Source organism: Asterias amurensis, chromosome 3, assembly GCF_032118995.1.
Source record: "Asterias amurensis chromosome 3, ASM3211899v1".
Classification (NCBI taxonomy): domain Eukaryota; kingdom Metazoa; phylum Echinodermata; class Asteroidea; order Forcipulatida; family Asteriidae; genus Asterias; species Asterias amurensis.
Genome location: NC_092650.1, coordinates 8,571,050 through 8,584,664, shown reverse-complemented (window position 1 = coordinate 8,584,664; position 13,615 = coordinate 8,571,050). Strand labels below are relative to the sequence as shown.

The following is a 13,615-nucleotide window of genomic DNA, read 5'->3' as shown; positions in this document are numbered from 1 at the left end:
CAACGCCTCCTCCTCCCCGTGGTCCCTGCTTCTCGGCCGCAAGAACATCTCTATTTGCAAGTGAATGGACGGAATAACGGTCGCAGCGGGTCGCCACGGAGAGCCAAGGCAAGGAAAGTGTCGCAAAGCACGGCGGGTGTTCGGTGGTTAATGAGTGCCCAGCCGGACCTTATAGATCGCTTCGCTTTCTTCGCTCAAGTTGCTCGCTAGATGTTTGGACACTTTATAGTGTCTCGCTGTATTGGAATTCTGTATTGTCTGGACGCTGCAGAAAAGTGAAAATGCATCGTTTCCTCTTTTATAGACAATGTGTGGAGCAAAGTAGCAACACAATTTTTTATTTGAGTAGAGTCTTGGAGAACATTTTAAAACTCGAACCCTCAATTCCCTGTCCGATTAGAAACGAAACTTACATGCTGAGTTACAGTTTATATGAACTGAACTTAAAACAAACGTTAAAAGTGTGATTGCAGCTTTGTTTGTAGGCCGGAATATAGATTTGGGGCATCAATGCAAAGTCCTTTCACCAGAACTCTTCGACGCCGAGTCAAACATTTTCAACCTTTGAATTGAAAAAATTTGCTAGACCAAATCTTGCCTTGCATGCCAAGCACCGTTCCAATTTAAAAATGTATACCCAAAACAAAAACCGAACGTTTCCACACTATGGGCGTTATACGCTAATTATGCTTGTGGTGTTTTATTGAATGGCAGTCACAATAAGGAGTTAAATGTGATTAACTGCTCAGTATATCTGATCGATGTTTGTTACATAATCAACACAGATAGGCCTATTATAAAATGTGACAGACTGCTTCGTGCTGCATAGACCTACCTGGTTTGTTTTACATTAATTTGTAAAAATTTACTAGCCAAAAGCTATCTAACTTTTAAATTCTTGGATACACAATTAATGTTTAAAATAAATTTTTCTTTCATCCTTGTTAAAGGCACTGGACACTATTGGTATTTATTCAAAATAACTATTTGTATAAAAACTTACTTGGTAACGAGCAATAGATGTTGATAGTATAAAACATTGTGCCCTCTGAAGTAACATAGTTTTTTTATAAAGAATTAATTTCTCATTCAAATATTAAATTACTTGAGGTGTGAAGCCTTTTTAAGTTTTATCAGTCATCTGAAAGCACACAAGGTTGTTTTTTCTTTAATCTCTTGCAAATTCAATGACCAAGAGTCAAAAATTTCACAGAACTGTTATTGTATGCATTAATTATGTTGGAATACACCACGTGAGAATATTGGTCTTTACTAAATACCAAAGGTGTTCAGTGCCTTTAAACATCCGGGTATTATCACCGTGCTGTTTGTTTCAACACACTATGTTTGCAATACCTGTTTTCTTTGAGTTTTCAGATTTGTTTTAAAACAATGTCCATCTCGGACCTACGTTTACAGAAGGGATATACTTTTGGTAATTATATAAAGACCAGTATTCTCACTTGGTGTAAACAAACCTGCGTGTGGAAAATAAAGTCGCCAGAAAATAATAAAAGACAAAATACACCCTTGTTGCTTAGATTTGTGTGCTTTCATAGGCCTGGGCAAGTCTTCGTGCCTGAAACCTTTCAGATCCAAATGCATGGGTGAAAGATTACCTCTCTGCTACAGCTATACTACTTCAAACGGGGTAGTTTCAATACCAAGTATTTGTGGTCATTAACTTGTGAGGTACTTACCAACAGTAGGGCCTATAGACTTTTGTAGTTTTGCGGGGCGTCCCAACAAATCTACTAACAAATTAACCATACTGTGTGAGAGCTGAAGTTGAGCCCAATCCTGAAGTGCAGTCCTCATATTTATTATTAATGCCCTTTCCGTTGAACATTGTATTTCAATCAAGAACTAGCAGCACAAAACCAGTGAGGAAGTATTGTTCAAAAAATCCCCAGCCGTGACACGTGTGTCCTTAAGCAAGACACTTTACCATTGCTTCGTCCTTCGGATGGGACGTAAAGTTGTTGGTCCCATGTGTTGTGTAACGCATGTAAAAGAACCCAGTGCACTTATCGAAAAGAGAAGGGTTCGCCCCGGTGTTCCTGGTGGCTGCTTCATGCGCCGTAGCACATTGTAAACCCTTTTAAGTGCTACATAATTTGGTCTCAGAATCTATCACTGCTAACCTATCTTTCTGAAAGTTTGTATATACTCTTCGCCTTGAGTACATTGTTTGGTAGATACGTGCGCTATATAAGACTTCGATTATATTATATATATTTATATATGCATTACGGAGCTTTACACATGCATTACACAAACATCTATGAACATATATCTTTAAACAAAATCTACGTAAACAACATCCCGAGCACCACCCGAGACCTTTTACTCTGGTGATGTACCACTAAGCCATATTATTGTCTCCTGAAAAATATATTGTCATCTGAGGTCTACGTCCGATAGAATATTAGGGATTTAAGTGTGGAACAAAGACAGTCATATTATTAAGACTGATGAGGAGTGACAGGTAAGATGGTGATATAGCCGTATTATGTTAATAGGATGACCGCCCGGTCATCCACATAGGCAAATCATTTAGGGTCCCCACTGCTACTCCCCTTGTAGCTAATAACTAAAATGATAGTCCTTTATCGTATTTGTGTACCACGACAGAAAGGCCTAATTGCTACTTATTGTGAAAAGAGACTGCATTATGCACAGAGATTTCATCTACAAGGCCTACCTGCACAATATTGTCTTTATTTGCAAGAAGCTCCTTGAACTACTATTGCTCAAATCACAATTATTACATGATGTGATTGATACTGATGGTAGAAGTTGTCGTTAATGTGTTTATTGAGAACAACATAATTTAGAGTTAAGTCTTCTACTGGGGAAAAGCAGAATAACATTACAGTCACATGAGATAACTGGTCGTGCAGCTGCTCAATGGTTTTCCTGTAGTTTATATATAATGTTGACCCACTTCAGTCTCAAAGTTGACTCTGAAATGCAAAAAACAAATGCTGATAGTTAGGCCTAATAAAAGAAAAACTTGCTAGTGCCCTTTTGGCTTAAAATCAGAAAGGTTGGTCGGTCGGTGTTTTTTTTTAAGAATACGCCAGGGGAGGGAAAATTAGACATACAACAAAATTCAGTGCATTGACTTCTGTTGAGAAATTTGGGCAACGTACTTAATTTCCACTAAACTGCAGTGTCTTTACTTCATCAACTATAGCATACGGCCTGTATTAATAAACATTTTATTTGGAGTATAGAGCAATGGTTTGTATTGAATGGTTCCGAACATAAACTGCACCAATAAAGTATCTAAACACTTACAAATGGTCAGATTTATCTGAACCTGAAATAGTATACAAAAAAATAATTATTCATTTCTATTCACCGTTAACTTCTGCACATTTTGACACATTTGTGTTGCGCTACGATGTTGTTGGGTGGATTTATGGGCACTTGAGTAGCTTAAGGTCGAATTTCAAAAGTTGCAAAAGCCCCTATTCACCCCAATTCCAGAAGGGAACTCGCACAAGCACCACACACAGACAAAATCAAAAGACACAAACTCGTTTCGTTTACTTGACCATGAAATTTATTGCCGTATCTTTAACTTTAAAACTGCTGATATCCTGTCCTCAGTGTGTCCTCCATCACTGTCCTGAACGCTAAGGAGTCGTCTTCTCATATTCCCAATGAGACCTCTGAACTGTACCTGGTCAATCCCCTGCCATTTCCTGATCATGATGCGTCGCAATGCCTCGATAGTGGTGTCAGGCTTTATGGACTTGTTCACTTTCTTCTGCTGCAGAAGTCACCCTCGGACGGCCACTCCTTGACAGGCCGTCCCCATTTCCCTGAGCTTGGTAGCCATTTTATCATTTACTGACCGTCGCTGGTGACGTTGTAACCATGAGCTGCAGCTCGCATCGACGTACCGGCTTCTATCAAACCAACGATCCGTCCTCTTTCCTGTTTGGTCATTTGAGCCATCTATCCTGTTATCTTGAACCACCTTTCCCTATCTCATCATAATCAGGGATTCTGGCTCTTAACCCATATTGTTGTATGCCTCCCATCTTTGACCCCTTTGCTTGGTTACTGATAATTATTGCTGATGTTCATCACAACCGATTTATCAAACAAGCGACCAAAAAAATCGTTTATAAAAGGTGGGCAAAAGAAACGCTGATCTTACTCGTTACAATACAACGATTTAGCTTGAATAGAGGCTTTTACAACTTTTGAAATTCGACCTTAAGCCACTCAAGTGTCCATAAATCCACTAAACAACATCGTAGTGCAACACAAGATGTGTCAAAATGTGCAGAAATTAACGGTGAATAGAAATGAATAATTATTTTTTGGCATACTATTTCAGGTTCCGATATATCTGACAATTTGCAAGTGTTTAGATACTTTATTGGCGCAGTTTAGTTATTGCAGTAAATGGCCGAACATAATTATTGCAGTAAATGGCAAAAAAATCGACAAACAGAAGGTCCCACCGAGATTTGAACTCGGATTGCGAGATTCAAAGTCTCGAGTGCTAAGCATTACACCATGGGACCGATGAAATGTGAGTAACTAAGCAAATATCACAATCTGAAACGGTCTTAATTTGCAAGGACAGGCCAGACACTAGTCATTCATTATGCCCGTCTAAGAAATTCACAACTTTTTATGATGAGTTGAAATTGATCTCGCAGCGTACTGTACGGGAAATTGAAGGGACAGATACAAACGCATTGAACCGGTAAAAACAAACTTTTAAATTTATTCGGAAGATTTTATCGAGGTGAAATATCATTCGAAGTAACGAAGTATTACTGATACGTAGCCATCATCATGCCATTTGATCTATAGGAATATGGATACTATTTATCTTTACCTATCTTTCCATGACCGGTTGGCCGAGTGTTTAGACAATTCTGTTAATGGATTTTAACTTGCCGACACAAATTGCATAGGGGCGGGGACACAGGAATTTGAGAGAAACGAAACATTTCAAAACGCCCGAGATTGGTTGACAATAATGTTGTCAATAATGCACACTTATTATACAATTTTGACATATCAACGCTTCTAGATCCCATTAACAAAACAAATTTTCAAAAAAGACAAGACAATATACTGGTTGCGTTCGTTTAGCTTCCCTGGGTCGACCCCGGTGTGTGGCGGTTTTTTTTCCCAGGACGAGTGTGTGCAGATAATTACCCACGTTCGTCCTGGTAAAAAAAACCGCCACGCACCGGGGTCGACCCAGGGGAGCTAAACGAACGCACCCATTATGTATACTATACAGGTATTTAGTACAGCGATCTCAAAAATCCAGATTCGTCAAAATGTAATATCAAGGGTCCGTACCAGCTGGAAATGACTCAAACGAAACAGAATAATTCGAGCCATCGATGCGATCGTTCCTTCGAAATAACTCTTTCCCATTATTTTCCCATGAAACTATTTGTTTCGTTACCGCTGAACATAGGTATAATATAAAGCAGAGGTGGGCCCCTTTTAACCGACCAGACTATGCGGATGGAGGGGGTGGGGCGTCAGAGTTATAACACTGGGCTTTGAGTCACTGTTGTGTCCATGACAACTGCATGTCTTCTCAACATCTCCTCTTATCTTTCACCCCATTAAAACATTAAAACATGCACGAGGTTATCACCCAGCAGTCTAGACGAATGACTACTAATGCAAGTGAACCGTACACACATTGGTACTGTATTTGTAACAGTATGAATAAACATTTTGGTATCACCAGTCAGTGATCCTAGTTTAGGGCAGAGCACTTCGGAATACATTTGTCCTTTACACCCCTTCTTATCAAAGATACAACCTCGTCTCCCAGCGTGCTGCCATCACCACCAATCAGGATTAGCACGCTTTTCAGGGTGTGCTTACAAAGGGTTTAAGACCCTGGCAGGGGATGTCGTTGGGTAGTGTGGTACCCAACGGGGCGTAGCCGGGACGCGCCCCCGGTACCTGGGGTTGCTCAACTCAACATGCTGGGCCATCTTCTCTGATGGACAATGATGACATTTCTTATCATCATCATCAATGTCCATTATGTAAAGGGAACCAAACCGTTTCCCTTTAAAATGGAATGTCCTCGTAGGATTTCGTGATTAGGAGGGTATTTATCTCTTCCTACTGCCACGCATGCATGTCATGCATGCATGCCTAAGGTCTAATTGTTTACAAAGAATAATGCTCTTGAATTAAGACGGGTGAGATATAATTATTAACTTCAAGCTGTCCCCAATTGCAAGATGATGATCGAATTCGAAATGAGTAAACTGGTAACTTATCAGATACAACATTTTAAAATTTCAGACAAAATAATTGACGATGATTATCTGTTATTTTTTCGAGTTTATGGCTCTTCAACAACTGACTGAATACACATGAAGAGGAAATAACTAACTTAATGTGAAACGTGTGTAGTCTTGAAAGAATGGATGTGTTGAAAAATGCTTTCAGTTGGAGAATTTACTTCAAAATTTGTATATAGGCCTACCCATACAATTTTATGACAAGTCTGTATCTACACGGGACAATATTGACACACGAAATGAAGCGATCGGGCGGCTCTTCTCGGTTGGCACTATAGCCCTGGATGTTTTCCCGCCCATTTTCGGCAATTTTCGGTGAATTCAAACGTCGCATTATTCTATGTGCAAACTTGGCTGATCAAAACAGCTATTAAATTTCACGTGTATGCCTTAAAATATATTGCACTTTTGGGTCATAAAATTGAAAAAAAAAACCTTTCAATTTGACAATCGACGTGAACGGCATTCAAATTCGCATTACCTTTTCACATATGTTTTAGTTGCGCCTACTGCAAGAAAGTTAATTTCACATCGGATTTAAAAATAACGACTTACAAGTTTAATTGAATATAATGCTGAATAAATTCACATGACATAATAGGAAATGAAATGACGATTTCAATCGAAGAGGCTACATTTCTTTATATTATTTGAATGCATGAAAGTAGACTGGACTGTTTTTGTCGAAAATGACTTGAATAACCTTTAATAAATTCACATGACACAATAGGAAATGAAATGACGATTTTAACCGAAGAGGCTACATTTCTTTATATTATTTGAATGCGTGAAAGTAGACTGGACTGTTTTTGTCGAAAATGGCCTGAATAACCTTTAATAAACATTCACCCCAAGTGACTACATCTCCGATTTTTTCCAGACACTTTTTTTGTCCAAATCTGTCAGTTTTACAAAACAAACTTTGGGTTAACTGTTCCTATGATATATTGGAACGTATTATGCACCATAAAGCCTTGAGGTGTTTTTTTAATCTGCAGCCATGAGAGGATGATGTCTCAAGTCATCACATCTCAATGATAAATGGCGCAATTAATGCTCCATTGACTGGATCAGACAGGTCTTTACACGATCACAGAGGGTGGTGGCGACTCTACGTGCTGCAGCCAAAACGGAACTCACTCAAATCGTCTAGCAAACCAAAGTTGTGCTAGATTGATATAGTTTGTTTCAATTAAAGATGCATGTCTTGTGGTTTATTGTGCCTATATAGCTCACATTAGAAGTACATTTTAAATTGGGTTTCATTCCATAAAAGGCAGTGGACACTATTGGTAGTTACGCAAAATAACTTTTATTATAAAATATACTTTGGTATATTGCTGTTGATTGTACAAAACATTGAAAGAAGCGAATAGAATAGTCCCTCTGAAGTAACGTAGTTTTCTGGAAAGAAGTTATTTTCAAATAATTTGATTTCGAGACCTCAGATTTAGAATTTGAGGTCCCGAAAACCAGCATCTGAAAGTACACAACCTCGTGTGATAAGGTTTTTTTCTTCCATTATTATCTCACAACTTCGACGACCGTTTGAGCTCAAATTTTCACAGTTTTTTATGCATATGTTGAGATACACTAAGTGAGAAGAATGGTCTTTGACAGTTACAAATAGTGTCCACAGTCTTTAAGACTTTGTGTCCATGAAACAGTTTCTACTGTAGCTTTCAAGCAGGGGACAGTAAAAGAGAAAAAAATAAAGTAATAATGTTGACTCATTTCTCATAATATGGTTTTGTTTAGTGCAGTTAATTTTTATGACTTAAATATCTCATAACTTATGACTTGGTATACATAAGCCATATTTTTGACTTATTTATGCTTATGAATATGCGATACACTCATACATGACATTGTCATGACAAAATTGACACAAGCAAGCCATTATGACATATTATGCTAATTCATACTTGTTCACAGTATGACTTATGCTATTTCATAGTTTAGAAAATGTAGTAAGTCATATACATTATGACATATTTTTGTTTCTTTTCTAAATACCCCTTCAACTATTCCGTAAGTTTCAAATCCATCTCGTGTGTGTATACCAAAACTCAATTAAAGCCACCTAAATAATTTGTTTATAACACTGGGTCAACAATTCAAGATGAAAAACAATCAAGATAACAATGACTCGGGTTTAGAGGCTGTAAAATAATAAACGATCTATGTATTGCTTTTTATAGGGCATATAAATACACTGGACACATTATTGGTAATCGCCAAAGACCTTATGGTGTATTCCAACATATCATATACACACACAAAAACACGTGACAATTTGAACTTAATTGTTTGTCGAAGTTGCGAGTCTGTGTGAAAAAAACCTTGTCGCACAAGTTTTGTGATTTCAGATGAATTCCTTGAATTCGAGACCTTCGAAGAATTCAATTCAAATATTTTAGTGATAAATAACTTCTTTCTCAAAAACTGTGTTACTACGAGGGAGCCGTTTCTCACAACATTATGTTATACTACCAACAGCTCTCCATTGCTCTTTAACAAGTACGTTTTTATGTTAACAATTATTTTGAGTAATTACCATAAGTGTGGTGTTTGTTTCTTCAAAGACAAGTAGAATAGTACAATGTTTTTCGACGATTGGTGTATTTAGTTCTTTAATACATAATAATTGAAACCGGGAATGTTCACATCTCTTTATAGGTGCAGATGCGGCAGACAGCATCAACTGACCATGGTTCAAGAAGACAAAATGACGGCTATGATCGGATATATTTACACGGCATTTAGTGAGCTAGATTGTTTACAGTTAATCGAGCGGTGCTTGACTGACAGCCAGTTGACAGCCCGTCAATAAAGCTCATCGGTCCCACGCTGTGTACTTGTCATGTCTCGCCAACCGACGGTCGCTTGATTCTTTGGGAGAACAATTGAAACAATAATTTAGGCTGGATTACTTTGGCGAGCATCTTTGATGGATACAGAGGATACAGTAGTGATTGACGGGATACTTCTGAGCATTTTGTGTCCTCTTGTTGTTTGTCTTCTAGAAGCCAGCAAGACGACCCAAGGTGTTTGCTGTGACACCATGAAGGTAGACATGGTGAAGGAATGTCCCATTTCTCAATTGCATTTATAGTGAAGGCTCCTCTCGGTTTTTGTCGCTATTACTGAGCCAGTGACATGAACACTATTAGTGAACTCTTTAATACTGAAACTCTCATTGGAAAGTAAAAGGCCTAGTAGTGGTGCAAAAGATTTATAGCCAACTTGTTTAGGAATATCATGTCTGTCAATAAATTATATAATAATTTGGGTTTTACTCATACACCGATGTGTGTTAGCACTGTATAATCTCCCGAGTCCTGTGGATTTTTTTTTTTATTATTATACGTTATTTATATCACTCATCTATACACCTACAATGTACAATAATAATAATAAAGACGTCTTCTAACGCGCAGGTGTGGCAGTTTCAATTTTCCGCCATGTTCAGTTTTCCGAATAACCAAATACGGTAACATTACGTCATGCGACGCCTGCGCACAGCAAGCGAAAGAAGTCAAATTGTTAATTGCTTTACTGAGTCCCGGAAAACTGAACACGGCGGAAGACTGAAACCGCCACACCTGTATCCACAAAAAGTGCCCATGGCGCATGCCCCAATAAAAACGTTCCCCTTGGTTGTTCTCCAGCAGTGCAAAGATCAAGACAAATTAAAAATTTATCAACAATACCGTTAGCTAAAATGATTCACTCTTTTTGGGAGGCCAACGATCAAAACCAGCGCTGCTTAGCCTAATTACGCAAGTGCTTTGACCAATTATTGACAAAGGTTAGGGAATTCGTTACCATTAAGGTATTATACGGCTCATCAGTTGAGAGCGCCGGCTTGTTTATCCGGAAGTGGCAGGTTCAAATCCCGTCCTTATAAAAATTTAATGTTCGGTGTTCAACCAAAGATCTAACCTTGCCAGTTTCCTCTGTGGTTTATTACTTTGAATTTGACCTGTCTACTCCTGCTTCCCATGTTGCACTAAAAACTTGGGTGTGGTCACTGGTCCTCCCCTGTACGGCAGTGTCGGGTTGTAAGACATTCCGACTGGCACCCGAACAAAGATAGGGCGGGATAGCTCAGTTGCTAGAGCTCCGGGTGCTTCTTAAACGGTCGTTTAAAACCGGCATGGTCGTTGCCGTATGATAAAGGCCCGAGCCGAAGGCGAGGGCCTTTATCGCACGACAACGACCAGGCAAGGTTTTAAACGAACGTTTTTGAACGAGTCACAACTCTGTTATTCCTATTCATAATTGATGCCTTTTTGGTTAAAGGCAGTGAACACTATTGGTAATCACTCAAAATAATTATTAGCATAAAACCTTTCTTGGTGACGAGTAATGGGTAGAGGTTGGTGGTATAAAACATTGTAAGAAACGGCTCCCTCTGAAGTGCCATAGTTTTCGAGAAAGAAGTAATTTTCCACGAATTTGATTTCGAGACCTCAAGTTTAGAACTTTTGGTCTCGAAATCAACCATCTAAATGCACACAACTTCGTGACAAGGGTGTTTTTTTCTTTCATTATTATCTCGCTAGTTCGATGACCGATTGAGCTCAAATTTTCACAGGTTTGTTATTTTATGCATATGTTGAGATACACCAACTGTGAAGGCTAGTCTTTGACAATTACCAATAGTGTCCACTGCCTTTAAAAGGCGTAATAAAGTAAGAAACTCTGTAAAAAGAGTTATTATCATAAAACCTTCTTTGGTTACGAGTAATGTGGAGAGGTTGAAACTATTAAACATTATGAGAAACGGCTCCCTCTGAAGTGACGTAGTTTTCGAGACTGGAGGTAATTTTCGTCGGAAATAGGTAATTACTCAAACTAACTATTAGCATAAAATCTGACTTGGTAACGGGTAATGGGAGAGGTTGGTATTATAAAACATTGTGAGGAACGGCTCCTTCTGAAGTAACATAGTTTTCGAGAAAGAAATAATTTTCCACTCCCTCTGAATTTGATTTCGAGACCTCAGAACTAGATCTTGAGGTCTCGAAATCAAGCATCTGCAAGCACACAACTTCGTGTGACAAGGTTTTTTTCATTCATTTTGATCTCGCAACTCCGACGACCAATAAGTGGGCTCAAATTTTCACAGATTTATTATTTTATGCATTAAGTTGGGATATCAAGTGAGAAGAATGCTCTTTGACAATTACCAATAGTGTCCAGTGTCTTTAACTCGGATGTCACAGGTTTATGATCCCGCTGTCTAGTCATTTTTTTTGTTCAACCTTAAGTTGATATCTAAAGACATCATCGAAAAGCTAAAGACAAGGTAACCCAAACAAACGTCTATAACACAAGATGAGTTGGATCTCGTTTTAAAGAAATGTTGACGATATTTTCAACAATCTTCAAGTAATATTTTGTTTTCACCCGTCAACGTTACATAATTTTACATGGAATTAGATAAAAAACCATCAGTGTTTATTTTTTTTCTCAAAGCTTTCACTGATTGTGCAGGAAGTTCATACTAAACTGTTGCAACTATATTATGTCCTTCGAAATATTCCTCTGAAATGAAGTCAAAGGCCTATTCGAGAAAACCTCAAGCTGAAAATTGTGCATGGATTTTTATGAAATGGATTGAGCGAAGATTTTCATGACAGTGAAACCAATTTGATAAATGGCAATTGGTGGACAAGTTTATACTATATTTTGAGCAATGAATGTCTATACTTTCTATTAGAGATTAATACATTCACGTTTATAGGTCTGTGCAGCGAATGTCTATTTTGCTATCGATATCGACATTTCGCGTTTTACAGCAAATGTCTGCTCATTTATTTTGTCATTGCACATTGCTGTACAAACTCATGTGAATGTCCTTATGTTCAATATCAAACCATGGACTAATTCTTCCTTCATGATCAAACTCACATTACTGTCATCAAATATGTTTTGTTTTATTTCATCCAAAGGTTCATCATTCGAATTAAAAACACACATTCCTTTGCTTCCCTGATGATCCCTGTGGAGACATATTTTGTTCTTCCCATTGTCCCTGCAGATAGAATTTCCAATGGAGTCCTTTTATTTTGCCTGTTTTGTTTTGTCCTTGGTTCACATAAGGAACAGAATATGAGAGCACTTTTGTGTCAGCTCTACCAATCAGTAATCTACCAATTACTCAAAATAATTATAATCATAAAACCTTTCTTGATTACAAGTGATGGGGAGAGGTTGATAGTATAAAACATTGTGAGAAACAGCTCCTTCTGAAGTGACGTAGTTTTCGAGAAAGAAGTAATTTTCCACGAATTTGATTTCGAGACCTCAAGCCCAATTTGAGGTCTCGAAATCAAGCATCTGAAAGCACATAACTTCGTGTGACAAGGGTGTTTTTTTCTTTCATTATTATCTCGCAAGTTCGATGACCGATTGAGCTCAAATTTTCACAGGTGTGTTATTTTATGCATATGTTGAGATACACCAACTGTGAAGACTAGTCTTTGACAATTACCAATAGTGTTCAGTGTCTTTAATTGTAAACCTGCATACAATTGTGATAGTAGCCTACATTTGGGCCTCTAATCGCAAGTCCGAGACATAACCCCAGAGGACCGCTGAGTAATATTCCGCGTGCGATCAATAACATTGATTCTCTGTCATATGTCATTAGACTGTTGTTACTATGATTACTATTTAATGACAATCGGATCACAGAGTTGTCAATAGGTAATTACCTCAAATTATCGCACCGCTAAATTCTGCTACAACTGAAGAGGCTGAGTCAGTATTTTAATTAATGAAGATAGGAAATGTGTAGATTATAAGTTTGTTGTATTAAGCATTACAATTGTTTTACCACGTTATGAGTCTACAGTGTTTATCATTAGCATTTAAATTGAAAGCTTACTTTAGAGGTTTCGTTTCTTATATTTATTCAGCAAATAAGAAAACATGAAATTGCAGAAACTATCATTTATGCAGTAGGCTAATGGGATAACTTGCTTTCGCCATACTCCGACGCAGGAGTTCTGGATCCTCAGAACTGATATTATTGCACCATAATGCATCTATATTTATGATGACCGCAAACAGAGTATATAGGCCCTATGTCAAGGCAGTTCAATAGCCTTTACTATTTGGTTACTTAACTTAATTAAATACCGTATATGTTGTCTTCATTAATATGCAGAAGGCGAAGTGTCCATTTAAAATGCTACATATCTCAATTAGAGACAGGATTAAATGCACAGAAATACCAAAGAAAACTGGGGGAGTAAGTGACCGTCATAAGGACAATAAAACAAGCT

The 13,615-nt window shown here is 37.9% G+C and overlaps 1 non-coding gene across 1 annotated transcript; it reads right to left on the bottom strand.

The window, feature by feature from the left end:
* Window positions 1-4,475: 4,475 nt before the first annotated feature.
* On the bottom strand, window positions 4,476-4,547 carry Trnaq-uug (transfer RNA glutamine (anticodon UUG)). The gene has a single exon. It is a non-coding gene; the product is annotated as a tRNA-Gln (tRNA).
* Window positions 4,548-13,615: the final 9,068 nt, after the last annotated feature.